The 26,188-nt window shown below is 41.7% G+C and overlaps 10 non-coding genes across 10 annotated transcripts; 6 read left to right on the forward strand and 4 right to left on the reverse strand.

Moving 5' to 3' along the window:
* Positions 1 to 7,147: 7,147 nt before the first annotated feature.
* Positions 7,148 to 7,220, reverse strand: trnak-uuu (transfer RNA lysine (anticodon UUU)). The gene has a single exon. It is a non-coding gene; the product is annotated as a tRNA-Lys (tRNA).
* A 7,144-nt stretch (positions 7,221 to 14,364) lies between these two features.
* trnae-cuc (transfer RNA glutamic acid (anticodon CUC)) lies at positions 14,365 to 14,436 on the forward strand. The gene has a single exon. It is a non-coding gene; the product is annotated as a tRNA-Glu (tRNA).
* Positions 14,437 to 15,561: 1,125 nt separating this feature from the next.
* trnav-uac (transfer RNA valine (anticodon UAC)) lies at positions 15,562 to 15,634 on the forward strand. Its single transcript has one exon. It is a non-coding gene; the product is annotated as a tRNA-Val (tRNA).
* Positions 15,635 to 15,816: 182 nt separating this feature from the next.
* Positions 15,817 to 15,889, forward strand: trnav-uac (transfer RNA valine (anticodon UAC)). The gene has a single exon. It is a non-coding gene; the product is annotated as a tRNA-Val (tRNA).
* A 2,208-nt stretch (positions 15,890 to 18,097) lies between these two features.
* Positions 18,098 to 18,170, reverse strand: trnaa-agc (transfer RNA alanine (anticodon AGC)). Its single transcript has one exon. It is a non-coding gene; the product is annotated as a tRNA-Ala (tRNA).
* A 768-nt stretch (positions 18,171 to 18,938) lies between these two features.
* Positions 18,939 to 19,021, forward strand: trnal-cag (transfer RNA leucine (anticodon CAG)). The gene has a single exon. It is a non-coding gene; the product is annotated as a tRNA-Leu (tRNA).
* Positions 19,022 to 21,119: 2,098 nt separating this feature from the next.
* trnaq-cug (transfer RNA glutamine (anticodon CUG)) lies at positions 21,120 to 21,191 on the forward strand. Its single transcript has one exon. It is a non-coding gene; the product is annotated as a tRNA-Gln (tRNA).
* Positions 21,192 to 21,291: 100 nt separating this feature from the next.
* Positions 21,292 to 21,363, forward strand: trnar-ucu (transfer RNA arginine (anticodon UCU)). The gene has a single exon. It is a non-coding gene; the product is annotated as a tRNA-Arg (tRNA).
* Positions 21,364 to 22,249: 886 nt separating this feature from the next.
* LOC116678263 (small nucleolar RNA U3) lies at positions 22,250 to 22,465 on the reverse strand. Its single transcript, XR_004329207.1, has one exon. It is a non-coding gene; the product is annotated as a small nucleolar RNA U3 (small nucleolar RNA).
* A 2,331-nt stretch (positions 22,466 to 24,796) lies between these two features.
* Positions 24,797 to 24,870, reverse strand: trnai-aau (transfer RNA isoleucine (anticodon AAU)). The gene has a single exon. It is a non-coding gene; the product is annotated as a tRNA-Ile (tRNA).
* Positions 24,871 to 26,188: the final 1,318 nt, after the last annotated feature.

A 26,188-nucleotide genomic window follows, 5' to 3' on the forward strand; every position in this document is an offset into this window, starting at 1 on the left:
CGCAGCCCTGAAGGGGACTGAGCGGCGATACTGCGACTCGTTGGTGTGATCACTGAGAGCTCTCACAAAAAAGGTAAGCAGAAGCCTGTTTAAAATCAAATTCTGTTATTGGCTGAAAACTAAATTGATGTGATCACATTTCAACTGTCGTAAGTGTTGTTTTAAGCGAAATGTATTGATTGAATGTGCTGTAATTAAAGTATAAACAGATGAAATGTTGGGGGCATGTGATGTGATTAAAAGAGAAAAACAACTAGAGTTTTGTAAGAGAATTGTTGAATAATACGGGTGGCGGTAGGAGAGGAAAAGGGACAAATAGTCAGAGGAAAATACGTCCAGATGGTTGACGAGGTAGGAGACTGCTAAGGACAGATAGTTCAGATGAGTGATTGTGAATTGCCACCCTTGGTTCTGTGTGAACATCCTGAAAAAGAGTTGCAGTTAACAGATTGTCATTGTAATATTACGAGTCCACCGCGAGTGTATTTGTGCGAAGGAGTGAGAGGTCACTTTTTAAGTTGTAAAGATTATAGAGATGTACATAAAAAGGCTCTAGATGGAGTCTTAATGAAAAAGTTGTTCGTTGTTGCATGTGTGATTTTTGTTGTGGTTTGGCTTGTGGATTTTTTCTCACTGCTTATTTGTTGTAAAATGACGACCCCTTATGGTAAAGTGTTAGTAGGGGCAGTGAAAAAGTATGGCAGTAAAGGAGAGGAAAGTAGCAAAAGAGATTGTGAAAGAATGGGAGAGAGGAGGATGGATTAGGGAGAAGGGCGCCGTCCCCGGAGAAAGTGAATGAAATAGTGAAGTATGAAAAAATAAGTTGGAGTATGCGGAAAGGCGGCAGAGGAGAAAAGAAAGAAATGGTTTAAATTGACTAAACCAAGCAGAAGGAGTATGAAGCGCAGAAGAGAAATATGTGGTGGGGTTGAAATGACAAATGCATACAGAAACATTGGGATTGACAAAACAAGATGACAAAAGTTCACCAAAAACTGAGACAGAAGCTGAACAGAATAAACCGTTAGCGCAGAGAAACCCCGCTGCCCGCTGAGGCGCCCCCGCCAACAACACCCTTTTTATCCAGATATAAGAAACCTAAGAATTTCCGCTCCACCGCCGCCGTATACAGGTCCAACGGCATCAAAACCCACAGTCCAAGCCCCAGTGGTAACTGCCCATTTACAGCCAATGCATTACAAATAGACGTACCCAGGACCCATTGATACCGGCATTAGAGGGCCGCGTACAGGATTTAGAATGTTATCTAAATTTAATGGTACAGTCAGCGCCAGGGGGAGCAGCAGCGGCTCCACCACAACCAGCGGCTACAGTCCCAGCCGGCCCAAGCAAAGCTAGTACCCCATAACTCAGCGTCTTTTGCCAACAAAATCCAGAGCATTTTCACATGTCAGTAAAAGGACCCAGTCCACCTCACCATAGTACCCCACAAGACTCAGGAAGTAAGGAAGATAGCGAACAGTCAGACAGCAGCAGGGAAAGTGAGCAAACAGACAGAAGCTCCAGCTCTAGGGAAACTAAAAAACGACATAAACGCAGGCCCAGATCTAGATCACAAAGTCCTCAAGACGTTTTTGTAGCAGGCACATTTAAGGTAAATTTACCAACGAGGACCCTGACGAAGTTAGCTGCGAAGATCAACTAGAATAAGGGAAAACTTAACAAAGAGTTCAGAGAGATAAAAAAGCAGCAAGAGCAGCTGCGTCTAACAGTAAATGAGCTCAGTGAGGGAAGCAGACGCGCCACACACCAGAGGCGGGGCTACAATGCCCACTCCGCCCAGGTAGGAGGAGAGGACTGTGTTGATGTACACCCCTTACAGTTTTGGTGACTTAGATTCTCTGTGTGCAAAACTCCCCTCCCTGACAGGAGGGCTGAGCATTTCCTCACAGCTTTCAATAGTCTTACAGCAGGAGTGCAGCTGTGTTTGGGAGATCTCAGAGCAGTATGGGTAGAGTAATGGGAGCAGATGAAGCTAGTGCTGCCCTCACCAGAGGGGGAGCTGGACCCACTGTCCCGCATCAGTGCCTGCATCAGCAGTACCCCTGGCATTTGGGCTGAGCTGCACCGCATGTATCCCACAGTTGGGGATCATGCAGCATGGCATTTTAAAAAGACTAAGTGATGAAAATTTTGATGCCTATGCAGATAGAGCAAAAAAGATTGGCAGCGTGCTATGAGGGAACCGTGGGACCAGTCCGCCGCCACAGTGGCGCTGTTCCGCCATGGGGTACTAGGGGGATTACCCACAGCAGTTCAGACACAGTTAGGAGGAGTAGTAGGCCTGCAAACATGACCGATGCAACATGGGGCGAGAATGTGCGTCATTTCTGTCAAAACACCAAAAAGGAGCAGAGCAACAAGAAGAATTAAAAAGACTACAAACTCAATTGTTAAAGAAACAACTGGAAGAATTAAACAAGCCCAAGCCCAGCAAAGCTAAACAATGACAGTCTCACAGAACCCCCAACAGTCAGAAGCCCCTCACAGTTGCAGACATGCTGTCTTTTCTGGCCTCACAGGATACAGCCGCTCACATATCCCTGACTATACCAACAGAACTCATCGCTGTCTCACCGCCCCCCTCCTATGGACAACAGAGGCCGAGGCCGCCTTCTCTGACCTCAAAAGTAACCTAGCAAGGCAGAGACACTCACCTCCCCAGACTACTCACTCCCATTTCATATGGATGTTTCTGAAAACAATGGCTTTCTCAATGCCATTTTATTTCAGAAAAAGGGGGAGACAGACATGTCAGTGGCAGCGGAGCGGCGCCACAAAAGACAAAGATGGGATATGGAGGTCTCATCAAGGAAAGATAGCAGCATCACCGAGATGTGCAGAATGTTGCTACCTGAGGCACACAGACCAACACATGAAGGAAGAAAACAGACTCTCCTGAATCTGTCTGAGCTGTGGTGGCACCCCAATTTGAGGGACATGGTGACACATTTTTGTCAGGAATGCAGGGTGTGTGGAGAGCATAATGTTCAGAAACCATACACCACACTAAAAGGAGCGTACCCAGTCCCCACAGCTTGTTTTCAAGATATCAGTATAGATTATACTGATATGGGCGCAGAAAATGTGGTAGGGGGAAAAGGTATCTTCTGGTGATGGTAGACAGGTTCTCTAGGTGGGTAGAAGCCATTCCCACCAGAAAAGAGGACGCAAAAACAGTGTGGTGAAATGGCTCAAAACTGAACTCATCCAGGTATGGGGTCCCCAGGCAAATAAGGTCAGATAATGGCACACATTTTAACAACAAACTACTAAGAAAGTAGAACGGCCCTGGGAATCACTCATGCCTTCGGATCATTTATCATCCACAGTCACAGGGATGGTGGAAGAGCAAACCAGACATTGAAGGCTAAGATAGCTAGGCATGTGCAGGAAGCAAGTTACATGGGTAGAGCGCTCCCATTGGCCCTCATGGCTATGAGGTCCTCAGAAGGACGAGAACACATTTGACCCCACACAAATAATGACAGGGAGAAAAATGCCAGGACCTCCACTAGATGGAGGCCACATGCCAATGTTAGATGTTCAGCAAATAGAAATGACAGACTATATGAAAAGCTAACATCTCTGTTTCAGCCCTTTCTACGCAGGTCCAGTTGGCGAACAGGAAACCGCAGGAGGAAGCAACACTACCTGTCAAGGTAGGCGACTGGGTCAGGGTCAAGTTCACAAGAGGAAGGGGACTGACCCCAGGTGGTCCGGGCCTTACGAAGTAAGGGAGTTACTTCACACTCGGTCCAGGTTAAGGTAAAAAGGAGCACCTTGGCACCACCTGACACATTGTGCCCCAGTCGCACCTCCTAGCCGCCCATTGGCAGAAATTAGAAAAGCAATCCAAAATGTATAGATGGAAGAGATGTTTTGGCGGGGAACAGCCCCCACATAGTACATCCATAACTTGGAAGGCAATGGGGTTTGGGAAAAAGACAACAGTTGTCCTAGCAGTAGTAGTAGTAGTGGGAGTTGCAGCATTAGTTCTGGGGTTGGAACATGCGTATGGGGACCGAGACCACAAAGAACAATCACCCGGTAGTGTCCAACCACCTCTCAGTAACAAAGGAAATGAAACTAGACGAGAGAGAAGAAGAGCAGTTTGGGCAGTAGTGAAGCAACACACTAAGGGCCCATCCCCAGGTGCGGTGCCAGATTGACTCTCCCCTATGTGAGAGACTCAACCACGTCATTTACCTTTGATTTGTGTCAGGCTATAGACTGCGGGGGGTATAATAGTTTCTACAAAAACACAGATGTGTACATCTGTGACGACTATCAAAGGTAGAGGACTGTGAAAGGAGCGCTTCCGGACAGGTGAAAGGTAGTCTCTGTAACAGCTGGTATGACGCGGGTTGGACAACAGGAGGGTGGAAACCATGGGCGAGGTTGACAGACAAAAGAGATTGGTGGTACAACAAGATGAATGGGAGATATTATCTATACAGCGGGACTATAGTTCAGACCCCACGAAAAATCCATAACCCTGTCAGTAAATAGAGCAATTGGGAGCAGGAACGGTCAGGATGTCTGGATGTTAGCCATAGTGTATGGATAGCAGGAAGTGACCAGATAACCCCCCTGCAGATAAATATTTTGGATCCCCTCACGCACACACAGAATGACACTGACATGGCAGAGACTACAGTAAAACCCCCTCTGAAGGAGGAAGACGTAATAGTGCAGGACTTCTCTAAAATGAGGGTGGAAGATGTGTTAGAGTTATCAGCAGGTGCAGGCCAGGACAATTTATGGATCAGGTGGCTAATACAGAATGCCAAAGAACAACACATGGAAGGGTGCGTGGCCTGTGCACAGCTAGACCAGTCATGTTCACTAACCCGGCCCCGTTGTTTCCTAATGAGGACCCAGCAGGATATGCATGCATGTTGAACTTCACACACTCTAAGACAGCTTCCCGCAATTGTACTACCCTAGCATCCCTCTTTCCCCCAGGCTTTGAAAAACCAGGGTATTTTACCGCCATAAAGGGGGAGGGTGCAAGATATCACTGTTTCAATCTCACCGGATCAAGCAAGCCCACAATCAAACTAGGTGATATACCCCCAGACTGGTGCAACACAACTGTACAAAACAAAACAGCCCTAGGCCCAGTGGCTAGAATAGGACTATTCTACTATTGTGGTGGTCTTAGGTTGTACTCCCAGATAAAGTTCCCAAATCAAACGTCAGGAGTTTGTGCTATGGTTAGATTAGCTATGCCCATATCTTTGGTGGGGAGTAGAGTCCACTATACCCACCATAAGGCTGTGCAACTGACCGTAAAGAGAAGGCGCAGGGCCCGTAGTATGCAAGGCCCGCTTTTGATCCATGGGCGGGAACCCCAACCTATATAGACAGCATAGGAGTTCCTAGGGGTGTCCCGAATGAATACAAATTGGCAGATCAAATAGCCGCAGGATTTGAGAATATACCACTGCTTTCAGCCATCTTCCCCGTCACTCCCAGCAAAAATGTAGATAGGATAAATTTTGTGCATTATAATGTTTTACGCTTGAGCAATGCAACTAGGGATGCCATCGAAGGCCTGGCCGAGCAGACGGCCCCAACGTCCCTCATGGCGCTCCAGAATAGGATGGCGCTGGACATGCTGTTGGCTGAAAAAGGAGGAGTCTGTTCCATGTTCGGAGAGATGTGCTGTACGGTCATCCCTAACAACACTGCCCCGGATGGGAAGGTCACCAGGGCTTTGAACCAACTTCGAGCCCTTTCCCAGGAGATGCATGACGCCTCAGGTGTATCAAATCCATTGGAGGGGTGGATGACAACCTTTTTTGGCAAATGGAAGAATCTTATCACTGCTTGTTTGACATCTATTGCTGTTTTTCTCGCTATTCTAGTTACCTGTGGGTGTTGCTGTGTGCCCTGCCTGCGGACCATGACATCCCGGCTCATCACCACTGCCTTGTCCAAAGAAAAAGCGCCGCCTCCCTATTCCGCTGGGATGCTGCCATTACTCACCATGCCAGAGGACGGGGAGGACGTTGAGGCACTGCAGTTAGTGTAAAAGGTGTTCGCACCTAGTAGGTGCGAAAAGGGGGAATTTGTGGGAAAATAATACAATGACTGAGGTGGTGATGAACAGGGCACTCAGGAACGGCCACGTAAAAGCTGGCTTAAAGTATATACTGAATTAACCAAAGACTAAATAAGAGTGTGTGTATGTGTGACATATTATACATTATGCTTTGCAGCTGGGTTACAGCTAGGAGGGAGAGAACAGACAGGGCTATCTTAGTCAGATATGCTACAGTGAGCACGGGAGGAGGAGATGGTGAGGCCAAGGACACTGAAGTTCAGGACGGTCTGATAACTCAGAGAACAGGACATACAAACTAAGGAGGGAGTGAACATAGCTGTCTGGTGAGGTAAATGATAACTGAAAATAATAAGAAGAAAGAGGGAAGAGGCAGAGCAGAGAGTGTAACCCAGCAACAGTATAGCTGACCAATCAGGCCCCACAAGGGGAACCAATATAACCCTGAGCACAATATTGTTTAAGTGCCTTTTGGGGGACCTCTGTACTAGACAAGTCTCCATCAGGTCCGTGCACGTGTAACTGCTCGGAAACGCATTTCATCTGTTGACCACAAGAATAAACGCTGTGTTAATACATCATGGAGTCAGTTGTCAGTTTATAGAAGGATTTCTCCAACAAATACTCCCTGTTAGTGACCTGGGCCAATAAAACAACACCCCCCCGGGTTTATGTATTGCAGTGGGTGATGAGTGATGAGGAACAGCTGTGTGGATGACGGAACGTAGATGGAAAGCCACGCCTCTAGATCCCCTGGAACGCCCTCACGGCAAGACAGACAAGACACACAGAAGAAAGAGAAGACACGACATAGGTTGGGGAATGCAGCAGACCACAACACTTAGCCCTCGTGAGAGGAAAAATGCACCAGATGACCTTCTATCCAAGCAGGGAGATGAGTACAGAGATTTGTGTGCTAGCAAGATGGATGCAGGTTGCCTATTGTTCATTTAGACTTACCAGCAACATTGTTATGATACAAACCTGCTTGAAAAACAGCCACAATTCTTTTTAAAGAATTATGCATGGAACACAAGTGATTGGGAAGCAACTCTGCACCTGAACAGGGACTTGAACCCTGGACCCTCAGATTAAAAGTCTGATGCTCTACCAACTGAGCTACTCAGGCTTCTAAAGCTGCCACCTGCCAACCTCCTAGAGCATGACATGTTTAATTTGCTATATTATAATTTTTGAGACAGGTTCTATTGGCTGGTAGATGGATCAGTCAGGATGGCTGAGCGGTCCAAGGCGCTGCGTTAAGGTTGCAGTCTCTGCTGGAGGCGTGGGTTCAAATCCCACTTCTGACAGCAACTTTTTCATTTGGAACTAATGTCTGAGACATGATATTGGGAATAAAGAACTTAGCAGTTCTTTGTATTTAAGAGGACATGAATGTGCATGAGAAACGCTATTGCAAGTACAGTGTTTTGTGAGAATCTTTATAGTCAACACATGTAAAGTTACTGACTGTGATTTATCGGAGGGATTCGGTGAAAGTTATTTTTGTTTTGTAAAACTTTGGGTTGTGTACAAAACAGGAGAAAATGGTTCTGGTTTTTATCTGTTATGTATAACAGATAAAAACCGCAAATTGACATCATTCCATCCAATACGGGCAAGACGGGGTTAACTGATAGATTTTAAATCCACACAGATAAACAGTCATCATAGCTGTTTGCAGGATTTCCGTAAAATTTACCGAGATTAAACTGGGCCGTATAGTGATGATTATACAAAAGCGAGAAGTACTTCCACTCGTTGTTACCTGTCGTTGCTATGGGTAACAAGAGTTCACAGTCACACGTTCCTTAGGGGCCCGTAGTGGATGAAATGGTAAAACATTTGGCCCTGGATGCATAGAATGCCTGCCATATTGAGCGACAAAATGTGGGTGTCCTGAAAAAAAAGTTCTTTAACTCTATCTCCTTCAACTCTTTTTTTTGTTTCTTAGAAGAAGTATTATGCTTTTGGTCGTCCGTCCATCTCTACATCAGAATCAGAAATTCTTGATTGATCCTGGAAGGGAAACTCTGGAAAAAACTTCTCCTTCAATCCAGATATGAACCACCAACCTAAGGATTTCAGCTTTATGCCTCTACAGTTCTCCACTCTACCAACTGAGCTTTCAAAGGGAACTAGCACTGACATATGAACTTCCCATTCCCTTGATTGTGATAACACAGGACCCCCTGGAGGTGCTTTCAGTGATAGAGCGCATTTCCAGTTACAATACCAGATGTATTACAAGATTTGAAGTGAAAAACTGCTGTCCAGTGATGGTGGTATAGTGGTGAGCATAGCTACCTTCCAAGCAGTTGACCTGGGTTTGATTCCCAGCCATCGCAGTAGTTTTCTTTGAGTTGTGTTATTTGCTATTTTTACAAGAAGTCAGCAGAAAGGTTACTTGCCCAACCTGGTTTGATAAAATCTCTTTTAGCTGCACGATTATGGCCAAAATGATAACCACAATTAGAGATCACGATTAACTATCGCAATTATTTGTTGATTTTCTACTCCAAATTGCTTGAAAGGAAGGTTTCACCAATTGTTGAACCTCAGGTTAACAAGGAACAATCTCAGCAAAGTGATGGATGATTCTAGTTACTTCACCAAGTTCAGGCCAAATGACACCGCTGTAAGAAACTACATTGGTGGCTTCCAATATATGCAAATGGTGGTTTGAACCCACGTCTCCAGAGAGACTGGAGCCTTAATCCAGCGCCTTAGACCACTTGGCCACACTACCTGCATGTATCAGTTCTCCACATCGTGACAAACACCGGCATCGTAACTAACGGTATGCTTGTTAATGTTATTGGGAAAAAAAAACCTTTGCAAGGAAAAAGCCATTACTTTATTAAAAACTGCCAATATTTTATTAAAAAATGTTATCACACTTTGCCATTTTTCTCTGGTATTTTTTCATAACTGTTCATAACTTTTCTTTTGCCTGTATCTATCTTTTATTGTCTGTAAAACGACCTTGTGTGCTTAGAAAGGCGCTGTTAAATAAAATGTATTATTATTATTATTAACATTTTTCAATAAAGTATTGGTTTTTGCCTTGCGAAAGTTTTGTTCCAATAACATTAGCATATCGTTACTTACGGTCCCTCTGCGTGTCACGATGCAGAGAAAAGTCCCAGCCATCGCAATATCTTTCGTTGTGTGGTTACTTGCTTTTTTTGTCAAGAAGTAACCAGAAAGGTTACTCGCCCAACCCGATTTGATAAAATATTAGATCTCTGTTATGGTACAAATAAGGGAGCAAATCAATCAATCAAGCTGCCTCCACAAGGATCCACAGACACAGGCAGTGCACTACAATTTGCAGTTATCCCATGTCTGGTAACTTCTTGTAACCAATTGAAAAGTTTATGAACATCTGTGCAAACAGATATTGCTCCTTTTCAGGTTGTTGTGGCCGAGTGGTTAACGCGATGGACTAGAAATCCATTGGGGTCTCCCCGTGCAGGTTCAAATCCTGCCGACAACGAGAGGCATACTTTAAGAGTGGTAGCAAACCAATGACACAATTTGATAAATCACAGGTTACCGTATTGCAGATGTACCTTCGTGTGCAATATTGTGTTATCTCATAGGTACTGGAAGCCACCAGTCTCCACCAACGTGTTTCTTCTCAGTCTGTTTTACAAGATTTGCAGTGAACTTTGTATAGCAGGGCAATAATTTTGCCCTGGTTTGATTTCCAGCCATTTGCAGGTTTTAAAGCCATACACAAATATTTCAATTTCGTTGCGAGAGTCATCCCAAAAGGATTAATAAAGATAAGTCTAAGTCTATCTCAGAAAACAGTCAAAAAATCTAAAAATCTTCAGGGGATGTAGCTCAGTGGTAGAGCTCATGCTTTACATGTATGAGGACCTGGCATCTCCAGCAGGTATTATGGTAGAGTCTTTAAAAGAGCTGCAGAAGATATTACCTCCTGTGGTAATCTGACTGGTAGACAGCACAACAAGCACTTTAAACATACATGGTACTATTTACAGTATTTTTTTAACTGTAGTGTAATGTATTTAATGTTTTATGCTCCAGTTTTTATGGGTGTTACAGCAGGTATGAGCACTGTAGTTTCTATTTTTATGGATGAAAAAAAACTTCACATGCTATTAAGTTAAACATTTAGCAGGTGCAGACATTTCACTTGAGACACTTGCTTTGTTAAACATCAACAGACTGATACAAAGCCTAGGAAGTAGCAGAGGATGGTTTTGATCCATCGACCTCTGGGTTATGGGCCCTGCACGCTCCCGCTGCGCCAAAGCTGGGGAACGACAGTCTGTTGGGAGGGGGAGAAAGGAAGAGGAGGGGGAAGAAAGGGGAAGAAAAAAGAAAGAAGAAAAGAGAGAAAAATGAGAAAATTGAAGACATGAAGGTATTTTAGCCCCCCATGAACACTTAAAGAATTTTTTTTTGATGTTTTTAAATTTTGTGGGCAAGCCACGGCTGGGATTCGAACCATCGAACTGTGGAACATTAAGTCTACCGCCAGTCTAGGCATTTTACTGCCCCCTACTGTCTTTTAAATGAACTGTTCTTAGTAATTTAATTGTCCACAAGGCAGATATTCCATCAGTTTCTTTATTTTAGTCCAGTTTTCCAGTTTAAAAACTGTTTATTGCCTTATTTGGAAATCACTTTCCAGAATTTGGGGTGTTCCTCAGTTATAAAGCTGGGCTGGGTTGTAAATATTGATACAATAAATAATAATTGCAAATAAATAATCATTGTTAAGTTCTTCCCCACACCTTACAGAAAGGCTTAGTTTTGATCTGATTGCAAGGATTGTTTGGCATCTTTTATAAATGAAAATTGATACACTGTATTATTTATTCCTACCTTCCTGAAGTGAACAGCATCCTACATGTAACTGTTACTGCATGTTGTCATCATTGTCATCAACATTATCACCATTATTATTATTAATATTACTATTATTATTATTATTGTTACCCACTTTAGTGTAGAAAAAAAGGAATAATAAAGATTTTTTTGTAAAGGTTGATGGTAACTGTTGATGCACCCTCTTTTTTTTTCTTTTATTTTATTACAGTTAGCTTCATTCAACCACTGATTAGAACATTGATTATTTTTCTCTATTTAAATCAGATCTTGAGTGCTTTTCATTTTTGGCCCTCTAACAATTTTCTTCTTTTCTTCTAAATTCTTTTTTAGCATACTAAGTTTACCTGTACTTAAAGAACTTTTTTCAGGAAACCCAAATTTTGTCGCCCAATATGGAGGAGTAATGGCTCTTTACAGTGAATATGCAAAAGAAGATGTTCTCAAATTCAGCCCATATTCACACAGACCTAAACCTACTCACTTAATGCTGGTTACAATATTCTAAAATCAATGTCAGAGAAAAATGACAAAGTGTTATAACATTTTTTCTAATGTATAACAAGTATTGGCATTTTACAATAAAGTGGCTTTTTCCTTGCAAAGGTTTTTTTTCCCAATAACATTAACAGCATACCATTAGTTACAGTCCCTGTGCGTGTCACGATGTGGCGAAGAGTTGCATGCTGGTAATGTAGCCGAGTGGTCAAAGGCCCTGGATTAAGGCTCTAGTCTCTCTGGAGGCATGGGTTCAAGTCCCATCACTGCAAATTTCAAATATTACATAGCTGGAAGCCACCCAAGTCTGTATGTGTATCATTTGGGCTGAACTTGGTGAAGTAACTAGAATCATCCATCAATCACCTTGCTGAGATTGTTCCTTGTTAACCTGAGGTTGGTGAACGCTCCTATTCCAGCACTTTGAGTAGAAAATCAACAAATAATTGTGATAATTAATCGTGATCTCCATATTGATCAAAGTAATTGCCATTATCATTTTGGCCATAATCATGCAGCTCAAAGAGATTTCATCAAACCAGGTTGGGCAAGTAACCTTTCTGCTGACTTCTTGTAAAAAAAAAAAAAAAAAAGCAAGTAACATCACTCAAAGAAAGCTACTGCAATGGCTGGGAATTGAACCCAGGTCAACTGCTTGGAAGGCAGCTATGCTCACCACTATACCACCAACGCTTGACTGTAGAGGTATAAAGCTGAAACCCTTAGGTCGCGGTTCAAATCCGGCTCGAAGGAGCAGTCTTTTCCAGAGTTTCCCTTCACAGATCAGTGAAGTCTTTCTGATTCTGATGTAGAGATAGACAGACGACCCAAAAGCATAACAATTCTTGCCAAGACAGAACAAGAAAAAAAAGAAGAGGTGGGAGAGACAGAATTAAGTCCTGACAGAATAGAGCACTACAGACAAAAGATGTGAAATAGTGCCTAGTGTGAACAGAAGAATTGCAAAAAAACTAGCTCCTACTTTCTCCTGTTTTGTACACAACCCAAACTTTTACAAAACTAAATATAACTTTCCCCGAATCCCTCAGTTAAATCACAGTCAATATTTGTCTCACAAACCATCTCAATGTCCAATTTAAATAATTTATCTAACAGAATTGAAACTTTAACTCACCCCTGCTGTTTAAAATTGCTTCCTTGTCATTTTGATTTCCGAGTGGAATCAGCGAGCCCTCCTTGGTGGGAAAATGCAAAGACATAACAAATTCAGTTGTCTCCTACAAGGAGAAGACACAGAGGAAAGATACAGAAGTCATATACTCTGAGAGGCATTGGAGATCTTATCATGAATAATAAATATGAAAATCATTGGTTAAATGTAAATTTCCATTACAAGTTACTGTTTGAAAAAATGAAAAGAATTGTTATTGAGATAGAGGCAGATGAAGTGTTTATGACCCATCAATGATGACAAAAGGACATCCGCTGTCGGGGGTTTGATTTAAAGGAAATGGTACTCTTTTAAAAGTGTTGGGGTTCTAGCAATAAACTAATGAGGAAGAATTTGACAAATCTAAATGAACCAAAAATTCTTTCAAATGTTACACCTGAATACTTCAAGTAAATTCCCTGACCGGGAATTGAACCCGGGGCACGGCGGTGAGAGCGCCGAATCCTAGCCACTTGACCATCAGGGAGTCACATCAAGGAAATGTATCTTTGTATCTGCTTTCACAGATTGTTGACTAACAAATGAAAATTTCATGGATGGTTTATCTAGCACTGCTGATTCTGTCCTTCAGGGAAAAGATTTTTTTTCAAGGAAAGATGATTAGCAAGCAAAAACAGAAAAACAACAGCAAGAGCCTTATTATTGCTGTAGTTGACTGACACCAAGAGGCTTAGATTACTTTAATTACTCATCATTTGGCTCTTTATAGATGTACATTTTCTTTGTAGAATTTGTACTGGGGGGTAAAGTTGGAAATGACGAACAAGAGATTTAGTCGCTAAAGACAGTACGAGCTAGCCAGGAGTCAAACCTAGAGTCCAAAGTCAGACTCTTTATCCATTGTGCCAAAGCTGGGGATCAACAGTCTCATAGGGGGGTGGAAGAAGAGGAAAAAGGGGAAGAGAGAGGGACGAAGGAAAAAGAAGAAAAGGAAGAGGAAAAAGGAGGAAAAAAAGAGGAAATGAGAGAAAAGATGAGAAAGATGCTAAATTACACACAAAGGAAAATCACATCTACAAAAATAACTCTGAGAGATGTGACTCCCTGATGGTCTAGTGGCTAGGATTCGGCGCTCTCACCGCCACGGCCCGGGTTCAATTCCCGGTCAGGGAATGGTCAGGCCTTGACAGATACAGGTGTTACATTTAAAAGAGAAAGCTCCTGGACTAGTTTTGGTTGATTTAGATTTGTCAAATTCTTCCTCATTAGTTTAAAGATAGAACCCCGACATTTTTAAAGAGTACCATTTCCTTTAAATCAGATCCCCAACAGCGGATGTATACTTTTGTCATCATTGATGGGTCATAAACACTTCATCTGCCTCTATCTCAATAACTATTCTTTTCATTTTTTCAAACAGTAACTAAACCCCTGACCCACATTTTTTAACTGAAAACCAATGTATGTGAATGTTGAGGAATGTTATTTTGGATTCAGGTTCAAATTTTGACATTTTAGCGCAATGCAAAGGTGCATAAGAGACTTTTTTTCTACATACCTGGAGCGATGCAAAGCTGGGGTGGGGGCAACTAGTCAAGGAACAGCAAGAGACTTGGTATTTAAGAATACAAACTGACTATGTGACAGATGTGTAATCTGTCATGTCCTGCCTTCTGAAGCTCTAGCCAGGCGCCATTCCTCACCTAAAACAATATGAGTCATTGCAGTAAGTGAAAAGGAAACTCACATCTACAAAAATAGGTTTGATGATTGTTAATCCCTGATGGTCTAGTGGCTAGGATTCGGCGCTCTCACCGCCGCGGCCCGGGTTCAATTCCCGGTCAGGGAATGGTCAGGACTTGACACATTGTAAAAAAATCTGTAATTTTACATACATTTTCCTTTTAACATTACAGATTTTTTTCTGTATTTTTTAAATACAGAAAAACACCAATAAATTACAAAAATAAACTGGTAATTTAAGGGACAACTAGCACGTGTTAAACCACCTGTGGGAGTGGAACATGGATGTGTAGAGATGGGCTTTCAAACAATCCAACTTTTGACATTTTGACATGTCACAGTAGGAAAAGCAAAGGTAGAAATAAAAATGAATTATGGCTCAACTCAATTTACATTTTTACAGTAGACATAAGGCATTACAAAGTCAAGAGACTAACAAAACACTGTAAACATGTTTCAAAATCAAATAATTATTCCAAACACTAACACATGTTCTCTTCCAACAGGAACATTTAGTCAATCATAACACAATGACAAAAGAAAACTCTATCATCAGCTGACATTACAAAAACTTCATTATGTTAGATGTGTGAGGTATGCCCTTATACAATAGACAGTGTATTGTATTGATCATAGATTGTGTTTTGCACATGCATTTTCAATTCAATTCAATTTTATTTATAGTATCAATTCATAACAAGAGTTATCTCGAGACCCTTTACAGATAGACCACACTCCAGAATTTACAAGGACCCAACAGTTCTAGTGGTTTCCTCCAGAGCAAGCAACAGTGCGACAGTGGCGAGGAAAAACTTCCTTTTAGGCAGAAACCTCGGACTGACACAGGCTCTTGGTAGGCGGTGTCTGACGAGCCGGTTGTAGTTAGAATGAAGAGTGGAAATAACAAAAATAGAAAAAATAGTAGTTTGTAGCAGTTCTTTTTAGTAGTTCATGGCATAGCAGGACGCTGTGGGCATTACAAGGCACAGCAGGAGAATTTTTTGAAAAATCTCATAAAGTCGTTACTACTAAGAGCTCTGGGAATACTTGGTTCAGTAGAGCTGTGACCATCCGTCAGCCTGGCTACAGAGATGAAAAGAAACCTCACTTCACTTCGTTCACCATTGCATTGTTTTCACTTTTCAGAACCGGAGCTACAATACAGCTAATTCTACAGTCTATGGTTAAGGTCACATTTATATTCCGATTATGTAAAGATATATGTCCGTGAGGTTCTGTAGTGTGGTAGTTATCATGTCTGCTTTACATGCAGAAGGTCCTGGGTTCTATCCCCAGTGGAACCAGACTTATGCTTTAAAGTAAGAACTATGTATTTGGTACCACCTGGAAATTGTCATTTGAAAAGTCTTTAGAAAAAATTGAATGCAAATAATGAAATATAAGCCCGTGTCTTTTCAGAACCTCACCTCCAGCCATTATTTTTAATGTATTGTCACGATTATGTTAAAGATGACAGGACATCAGAGATTCCATAGTGTAGTAGCTATCACATCTGCTTTACACGCAGAAGGTCCTGGGTTCAATCCCCAGTGGAATCAGACTTATGGTTTAAAGTGAGAACTATGTCCTCTTACCACCTGACCTGCTTTAAAGGTGCTCTAAAGGATCCCAAACATTCCCTCAAAATGTGAATAACAAATTTTCCATCCCTGAACTGGAACAGCAGAGCACAGTGGCGCAGTGGAAGTGTGCTGGGCCCATAACCCAGAGGTCGATGGATTAAAACCATCCTCTGCTAATTCCTATGCTTTGTATCAGCAGTAAGGCCATTTCCAGTCTGTTGATGCAAGTTTCTGAAGTGAAATGTCTCCAGCTGCTGAAAAGTAAACTTAACGGTGTGTCAAGTTCATTTCATCCATAAAAATGGAAACTATAGTGCTCATACTTGCTGTAACAACCAAATAAACTGGACTGTAATACAATATATATACTACAGTACAAGTACATAAATACAGGAAAAAAAGAGACTGTAAAACATGTACATCTGAAGTGCTTGTGGTCCTGTCTGATAGTCTGAGGTATAAAAGACAGAGCATACTGCTTAGTTTGTGTCACAGGAGGTCTTAGTCTACCACTACGATCTATAACCCTACCAGTCAGATTACCACAGGAGTTAATATCGTATGCTTCCTACCACTGAGCTACATCCCCTGAAGATTTTCAGATTTTTTTGACTTTTTTCTGAGATAGACTTATCTTTATTAATCCTTTTGGGATGACTCTCACGAGGAAATTGAAATATCACTGAATAAAAGAAGAAACCTGGGTAAAACATGTAATGTTAATGTTATATATGGCTTCAAAACCTGTAAATGCAACTGCAGTGGCTGGAAATCAAACCTGGGCAAAATGATTGCACTGCTATGGTACAAAATCATAGTCAAAAAAGTAACAAGTAACACACCTGTTGCCTTTCTGCTAGACAATCACTGCAAATCTTGTAACACAGACTGAAAAGAAATACATTGGTGGAGACTGGTGTCTTTCAGTAACTATGAGGTAACACAATTTTGTTCATAAAGGCACATCTGCAATTTGGTAAACTGTGATGCGTCATTGGTTTGCTACCACTCTTAAAGAATTTCTCTCGTTATCGGCAGGATTCGAACCTGCGCGGAGAGACCCCAATGGATCTCTAGTCCATCGCCTTAACCTAATCCTAACACTAACTTTTCAATTAGTTAGTAGTAGTTACCAGACACGGGCAAAGTGCAAATTGTAGTGTACTGCCTGTGTCTGTGGATCCTTGTGGAGGCAGCTTGATTGATTGATATGTTCCCTTATTTGTACCATAACAGAGATCTAATATTTTATCAAATTGGGTTGGGCAAGTAACCTTTCTAGTTACTTCTTGACAAATAAACTGCAATGGTTGGGAAACAAACCCTGGTCAATTGCGGGGGATGTAGCTATGCTCACCACTATACCATCATCACTGGGCAACACAATGTTGACTGCAAATGTTGCAACACATCTGGGCATTGAGACTGATTTTTGCATTAAGTACCATACATGCAAGGATGCACAACACTGTGCTATACAAATTTGTTCAAATCCATCTCAGTTGCTGAGTAAAGCTGGACATGGTTAAAGTGCACAGAGTCATCAGACACTTATTAAGTTTATCTTCCACTTTATTGCCTTTGTTACACTTGTTGCATTATTTCATTTCATCCGTCAGAGTAAGATCGTCTAAAGCTCTTTTACAGACTGGACCATAACACCTGATGGAGACGCCAGGGACTGAACCCAGGTCCTTATAAATTCAAAGCATGCATTCGACCACTGAGCTGCATCCCCTGAAGTTTGTCTGATTTTTTTTTACTTTCTTGAAACCTGGGTTAATAAAAGTCGTAGTGTAGTATGTCGTAACAAGTCCAAATTTAAAGTTCTTGTTGTAAAACAAGAAGAATCCAAAGTCCTCTGGAGAATGCGGGCATTGATCCCGCTACCTCTCACATGCTAATCCAGCACTCTACCATTTGAGCTAATTCCCCCTTTTCAGAAATTGTCATAGTATGTTGTAAAATCCATAAAAGTCATAGTATAGTATGTCAAAAAAATCATAAAAGTCATAGTATAGTATGACAAAAAATCATTAAATGTCATTAAAAAGTCATAGTATAGTATGACAAAAAATTCATAAAAGTCATAGTATAATATTCCTAAAAAGTTGTAGTGTAGTATGTCTTAACAAGTCCAAATTTGTAGTTCTTGTTGTAAAACAAGAAGAATCTAAAGTCCTCTGGAGAATGCGGGCATTGATCCCGCTACCTCTCGCATGCTAAGCAAGCGCTCTACCATTTGAGCTAATTCCCCTTTTCAAAAAAAGTCATAGTATGTTGAAAAAAATCGTAAGTCATAGTATAGTATGACAAAAATTCATAAAATGTCATAAAAATTCATTTTAGAGTATGTCAAAAAATTCATAAGTCATAGTATATAAGTATGACAAAAATTCATAAAAAGGCATAAAAAGGCATAGTATAAGATGTTGAAAAATTTCATAAAAAGTCATGAAAAGTCATAGTATAGTATGTCAAAAATTCATAAAAAGTAATGTAAAAAAACTAAAGAAGTCTCTTGGATGAGAGACAAAACTTCTGTGGAGGACCTTTTACCAAGTCCAGTTGCCCTCGGCCTAGTTATGGACTTTTGGGGTAGTAGCATGGATCAGGAACCAAAATGGACACATCTGGACTCAATGTGGGCATTGTACGGCAATATTTGACACGTTTAGAGCACAAAGACAATTATCAGTTTATTTCCCATCTGTCAGGTATATTTGTGGACTCAGTTGGACATTGTTGACAGAAACATTGGTGGATCTTGATTCCCACCATGGGATTTAGCCTGTATTGCACATTGCCTTCACATCCCGTGCAATGTATTGCCATTGTCAAGCACATTGCCACCCTGGTGACTTTCTTCCATGTCTCCATGAACGCCCGTATATTTGGGCTGACAGTTGAGAAACCTTCCCTTGTTAACTATGACATGGATGACTGAGAAACTACCATGTCATGACGTTTAATTTACTATATCATAATTTTTTTAGACAGGTCCTTCTGAACATCTGTAGGATCAGTCAGGATGGCCGAGCGGTCCAAGGCGCTGTGTTCAGGTCGCAGTCTCCACTGGAGGCGTGGGTTCAAATCCCACTTCTGACAATAATTGTTTTCATTTGGAACTAATGTCTGAGACATGATATTGGGAATAAAGAACTTAGCAGTTCTTTGTATTCAAGAGGACATGAATGTGCACGAGAAACGCAATTGAAAGTACAGCGTTTTGTGAGCATCTTTATTGTCAACACATGTAAAGTTACTGACTCTGATTTAACTGAGGGATTCGGTGAAAGTTATCTTTTGTTTTTTTTTAAACTTTGGGTTGTGTACAGAACAGGAGAAAATGGTTCTTTGCTGCATCCAGATTTTTATGTGTTACAGATAAAAAGCGCAAATTGACATCATTCCATCCAATACCGGCCAGACGGGTATGACAGATAGATTTTTAAATCCTCACAGATAAACAGTCATTGTAGCTGTTTGCAGGATTTCCGCAAAGTTTACCGAGATTAAACTGGGTCGTATAGTGGCGATTATACGAAAAGAGAGAAGTACTTCCACTTGTTGTTACCTGTCGTTGCTATGGGTAACAAGCGTTCACAGTCCCATGTTTCCTTAGGGGCCCGTAGTGGATGAAATGGTAAAACATTTGGCCCTGGATGCACAGCCATATGAATGCCTGCCATATTGAACGACAAAATGTCCTGAAAAAAAGTTCTTTAACTCTATCTCCTTCAACTCCTTCTTTTTGTTTCTTGTTATGTCTTGGCAAGAAGTATTATGCTTTTGGGTCGTCTGTCCATCTCTACATCAAAATCAGAAATTCTTTACTGATCCCTGAAGGGGAACACTGGAAAAGACTGTTCCTTCGAGCAGGATTTGAATCAGCGAACTAAGGATTTCAGCTTTACGCCTCTACAGTCCTCCGCTCTACCAGCTGAGCTATCAAAGGGAGCTAGCAAATGCACAAACACTTCCCATTCTTGTGAATGTGATAACACAGGACCCCCTGGAGGGAATTTCTGAATCATCAGGGCCTGTAGCTCAGTGATAGAGTGCACTTCCCGTCTCAATGCCCAGATGTATTTCAATATTTGAAGTGAACATTGTATTGCCCAGTGATGGTGGTATAGTGGTGAGCATAGCTGCCTTCCAAGCAGTCGACCTGGGTTCGATTCCCAGCCATCGCAGTAGCTTTCTTTGAGTGATGTTACTTGCTTTATTTTACAAGAAGTCAGCAGAAAGGTTACTTGACCAACCTGGTTTGATAAAACATTAGATCTCTTTGGGCTGCGTGATTATGACCAAAATGATTGATCAATATGGAGATCACGATTAATTATCACAATTATTTGTTGATTTTCTACTCTACGTCGTTTAGCTTTGGAACCCCCCTTTCTCCACAGCTTTCAACTGACAGATATGGATGGGGGAGTGGTCACTGTGTCCAACCCTTTCTGTGTGATTCAGGTGGACATTGTGGACAGAAACATTGGTGGATCTTGATTCCCACCAGAGGATTTGGCCTGTATTGCACATTGCCTTCACATCCCGTGCAATGTGCATGAACGCCCATATATTTGGGCTGACAGTTGAGAAACCTTCCCTTGTGAACTATGACATGGATGACTGAGAACCTACTATATCATGACATGTTTGATTTACTATATTATAATTTTTGAGATGGGTCCTACGAAGCATTTGTTGTATCAGTCAGGATGGCCGAGCGGTCCAAGGTGCTGCGTTCAGGTCGCAGTCTGCACTGGAGGCGTGGGTTCAAATCCCACTTCTGACAACTATTCTTTTTCTGAGACCTGATATGACATGATATTCCCAATGATATTGGGAATAGAGAACTTAGCAGTTCTTTGTATTTAAGAGGACATGAATGTGCGCAAGAAACGCAATTGCAAGTACAGCGTTTTGTGAGCATCTTTATGGTCAACACATGTAAAGTTACCATGTGTTTGTACACAGTAGACATATCTACTGCTGTATTCACTGTCTGTGGCAAGTCCTTTAAAACCTGTTCTTGACTTGCTTTTTCCCACATCCTCTGAATGCTTAGCTAACTAAATGACTTAAGTTGGCCAGTAATTGTTGCTTTTTCATCTTCGTTGTGATTGTTGTGTGCCTTTAACATCACGCATGTGGATATTAGGAAAGAAACTGCCTAGCAAACCCTTGAAACACTTTTAAAGGTTCCATGGTGTAATGGCTAGCACTCTGGACTCTGAATCCAGCGATCTGAGTTCAAATCTCAGTGGAACCTGTTTTTAATCCACAGCAAACGTGAAAAAATCAACCTATCAACTGTCCACATCTAGTTTAAAGTGAGCTTACAGGTTTAAGAACATACACTGCATTGTCCAGTGATGGTGGTATAGTGGTGAGCATAGCTGCCTTCTAAACAGTTGACCTGGGTTCGATTCCCAGCTATCGCAGTCGCTTTTGTTGTGTGTTTGCTTGCTTTATTTGTCAAGCAGTAACCAGAAAAGTTACTCGCCCAACCCAGATTTGATAAAATATTAAATTTCTGTTATGGTACAAATAAGGAAGCATATCAATCAATCAAGCTCCACGAGGATCTACAGACACAGGCAGTCCACTACGATTTGCAATTTGCCCGTGTCTGGTAACTACTACTAACCAATTAGAAAGTTTATGGACATTTGTGCAAATTGGTATAGCATTAAGTTTCAGGTTGTCATGGCCGAGTGGTTAAGGCAATGGACTAGAAATCCATTGGGGTCTTCCCCGCATAGGTTCAAATCCTGCTGACAACGAGAGGCATTCTTCAAGAATAGTAGAAAACTGATAAATCTTTACAGTATACCAAACTACAGATGTGCCTTCACAAACAATATTGTGTTATCTCATAGGTACTGGAAGTCATCTGTCTCCACCAATGTATTTCTTTTCAGTCCAACATGCCATCCCATCCACCGAGACTTCAGTGTACCGTTCCACCCCTTTAATACATGTCAATCAAGCTTAGCCTGTGAAGGCCACACAGTCTGATTAGTCAAGTGGAAACACCTGTGGGAGTGGAACATGGATGTGTAGAGATGGACTTTCAAACAACGCACCTTTTTGACATGTCAAAGTAGGAAAAGCAAAGGTAGAAATAAAAATGAATTATGGCTTAACTCGGTTCACATTTTTACACGGGACATAAGGCATTACAAAGTAGGTGTTAACCCTTTCAAGTAACCATGTCCACCATGGACTAAACATACTTCAAGACTGACTATAACTTCAGTTAATCAGAAAGTTTAGCATGTTTTATTACCTTCACTGATGTTAGTTTTTCACATATTTACTACTATCACCACTCTGATCATATTCCCTTCCTCAGTGCTCCATAAAGAAACAAAGAACAATCATCAATGACAGAGAGCATATGAAGTGAATCATTACTCTCTGTCAGCTTCACGCTCAGAAAGGAATATCACGACTCATCATTGTGGTCAGCGAGACCAAACACTTTAGAAACACATTCCTCAAGTCAGAAACTCTAGAAATGATCCCTGAAAGTATAGTCTTGGTTAGACTGGGGGGGGGAACTGCATCTGATTCACTGCAGAGTGATTGTCACTCAGGGTTCAGAGGGACAGAAGCTAATGGTTACGTGCTCCAGATGACTCTGAGGTGAGAAAATCTATTTAGATCTTTAAGACCGATATGTAGATTGAATTAGATTTTCAGTCACTGTTGTCTCAATACGTCAATGTCAGCCTACTTATTCTCTCCAATAAATGCTCCAGTTCTTTCTTTGCATGAATACTGGTTCTTAACAACGACCAAGCTCTTCGTTCCCAGACCAAAGGATGGTTGAACCTGCTGCATTTAGACTTCAGCTACTGTTCCAACTCCACACCTCAGTGAAGAGGAAAACACTTCAAGTAAAGGGGCAATGCAGTTCTGGCCATTTCTTGGCTGTTAGCTTGCAGGTTTTGTCTATCGAGCTCCACCTCCAGCTTCTGAATAGATATTTGGCGGCTCCTCTGTTTCCTTGTGTCTGACTCCTCCCTCGGTCAGTATGCAGTTTCCTCTTTCTCTGTTCCTCCAACAATGCTTTCTTAAGTTTCTGTTTCCCTTTTACCGGCTCAGTCATGACGATCCTGTAAAAACACCAAAAGAAATCCATCGCTACCTCGTTAGCAAGACCTGATATCACGCTACACTTCCGCTGAGTCGGCAACTCGCTGACTGAAAGTCACAGGGGGGGGGGTTCAGCTCACAGGTGCTAGGGGGGAGCGAGACGACCACCATTCAACTCATTCCAATGACTCCAAAGCTGTTCTGTTGGGTAAATGAAGCTAAAAATAAATGCATAGTTGTATAAGTTCTAATGTTTATTTCTTCCCAGTGGGACTCCCAGGACATATGAGAAGTGTTTTAGAGGAGACTGGCTCAGCTCGTACTGCTCTGTGTGATATTAATACATATCTGGAAGATTCATGTTCCCTTTAGGGTCCTAAAACCATTTTTAACATTCAAGTGACCCCAGTGCAGCACAAATATTCTAATAGCACAGTTTGTTCTGAAAGAAATGATGTTGATATTTTGACTGGAGACACCAGGGTTGATGTTTTACAAGCTTTTACAAACTTCCTGTGACACAAACTAAGCAGTATGCTCTCTCTTTCAGACTATCACAACAAGCACTTGGACTGTACATGTTTTACAGTAAGTATTTGTACTGTAGTATAGTATATTGTTTTATGCTCCAGTATTTCATTTCAGAAACTTTGTTAAATATCAACAGAGAGGAAATAGACACTCTGCTGACACAAAGCATAGCAATTAGCAGAGGATGGTTTCAATCCATCGACCTCTGGGTTATGGGCCCAGCACGCTCCCGCTGCGCCACTGTGCTCTGGAAATTCTACCCAGGTCTGTGATTCACATTTTGATGGAAGGTGGCAACCAAGGTTCCAGCCGCTCACGGGTTGTAAAGTTAAACATTTGGTAGACCTTGCAACTATCTTTTATGTGAGCTTCCTGATTACTCACACATTGATTATTCACATGTAACACTTGTGTTTTAAAAACAGGGCATTGTGAGTACAGATATAAACATCAGTAAGGAGTCTACCAACTTTCCTCGTATCATTTTAGTTTGGACACCCAGTGAGGCTTACCGCGATGGTTTGGACTGGGTCGACTAGGGTTTTCAGCTGCTCTTGTAATTGTCAGCCCAAACATATCGGCGTTCATGGAGACATGGAAGAAAGTCACTAGGGTGGCAATTTGCTTGACAATGGCAATACATTGCGCGGCATGTTAATGGCATCTTATTGACCTTGTACCCCAACGTGCAATACAGGCTAAATCCCATGGTAAGAGTCAAGATCCACCAATGTTTCTGTCCACAATGTCCACCTGAATCCAGAAATGTCCCTGCCAGATGGGAAATAGACTGACAATTGGGTCAACATTGTGCAATTATCTTCAAAATGTCCAACTGAGTCCACAAGTATACCTGCCAGATGGGAAATAAACTGATAACTGTCTTCATGGTCTGAACGTGTCAAATATTGCCGGCCAACGCAAACATTGAGTCCAAGTGTGTCCAATTTGGTTCCTGATCCATGCTGTGACCCCAAGAGTGCACAATTTACAATTGAAAGCTGTGGGGAAAGGGAGGTTTCAAAGCTAATAAACCATTCAACAAGCAGTTCTGATGAACTATACTGGCCCATTCAGGATGAACACTGTATACTCTGACTGCAGCAACACAAGTTCAAATTTCAGTGATACCTAATTTTTATGGTGATTACGAGACTGAATGCAAAGTGATCTGTTTAATGGGTAGCAGGGGGATTGGGTGGACATGATGATGGGACGCAAACAGAGGTAATTTCTGCAACAAGGTGCTGCTGGGATTTGAACCCAGGATCTCCTGTTTATTAGATAGGCACTTTAACCCACTAAGCCACAGCACCTCCATTTGCAGGTATAATGTTAAGTCTTAATTTCTCTTTTACCTTGAATAAGCTAAACATACAGTATACTGACTGGCAGTATTGGGAGTAACGTGTTACAAAAGTAACGCAAATAAAGTAATGTATTCCTTTTTACTTTAACACAGTAATATAACGCATTACTAATTACATTTCAGTAATATTATACTTGTTAAAACAACAAGAAACACAAGCATTAAACTAGAGCCAGTGAAGCTCGGTCCACCAGGTGGACCAGTCACCATTCAAACCAGACTGGGGGGGAAGTTTCAGGGCCCAGCACGGATCGCGGAGCAACAGCTACGGCCGCAACAGTGCCTTCTGACGTCCACTGTTCCTTCCAACATGGAGCTCTTCCAGATTGTTGAGAATCTCTAGCAGCTGGATGTGCTGCCATACAAAAATGAGAAAGTGGTAACCAGGTCAAGACAAGACCAGGAGGCAGTAAGTCTGCTTGAAGAGAAGACTACGCGTGTGGAGGTGGACAGAATACTCCGCTATGCTGTAACAGTTTTCCTAACTCACCCGGCAAGGGAAAAGTACAACGCATAAGAATTAAGGTAATGGGTTGATCTCTGATATCTATCGGCTATAATCTAGTCCTGCCTACTTTATTTACACAACCCCAGAATACCCTCAACCCCACAAACATCCTAATGGCCTCTAATTTAGCTCAATAAACATGCTAATAAAATAAAGACCATGGAATATAAGTGTAACTGCTTAACTGTGTAACTAATTAAACAGGATGCACCATCTTTGTCCCCATCCCTTTCTGGCAGCCATATTTGATAAGAATGGCCGAGCAACCAAAGGAGCGTATGTGAAGTAGGTAAGGGAATGTACTGTTGAAAGTCGGTGTGCAAATGTGTGCTGATGATTGTGTAACCCTTGCAAGCGACTTATCTTATCACCTCCCCTAAGTTACACCACCACAACAAACAGCAAAAAACAAAACAAAAACAATATTGACCCAACGCCTCCAGTGGAGACTGCGACCTGAACGCAGCACCTTGGACCGCTCAGCCTTCCTGACTGAATAATCCAACGTGTAGTAGGATCTCTCACAGAAATAATATGGTAAGTCAACTATGTCATAATATAGTAGGTTCTCAGTCATCCAGGTCATACTTATTAAAGGAAGGTTTCCCTATTGTCAGCCCAAATATATGGGTTTATGGGGACATGGAAGAATGTCACCAGTGTGGAAATGTGCTTGACAATGGCAATACATTGCGCGGGATGTGAAGGCATCTTACTGACTCTGTACCCCAATATGCAATGCAGGTTAAATCCTGTG

The sequence above is a fragment of the Etheostoma spectabile genome, unplaced genomic scaffold, assembly GCF_008692095.1.
Source record: "Etheostoma spectabile isolate EspeVRDwgs_2016 unplaced genomic scaffold, UIUC_Espe_1.0 scaffold00006827, whole genome shotgun sequence".
Taxonomy (NCBI): domain Eukaryota; kingdom Metazoa; phylum Chordata; class Actinopteri; order Perciformes; family Percidae; genus Etheostoma; species Etheostoma spectabile.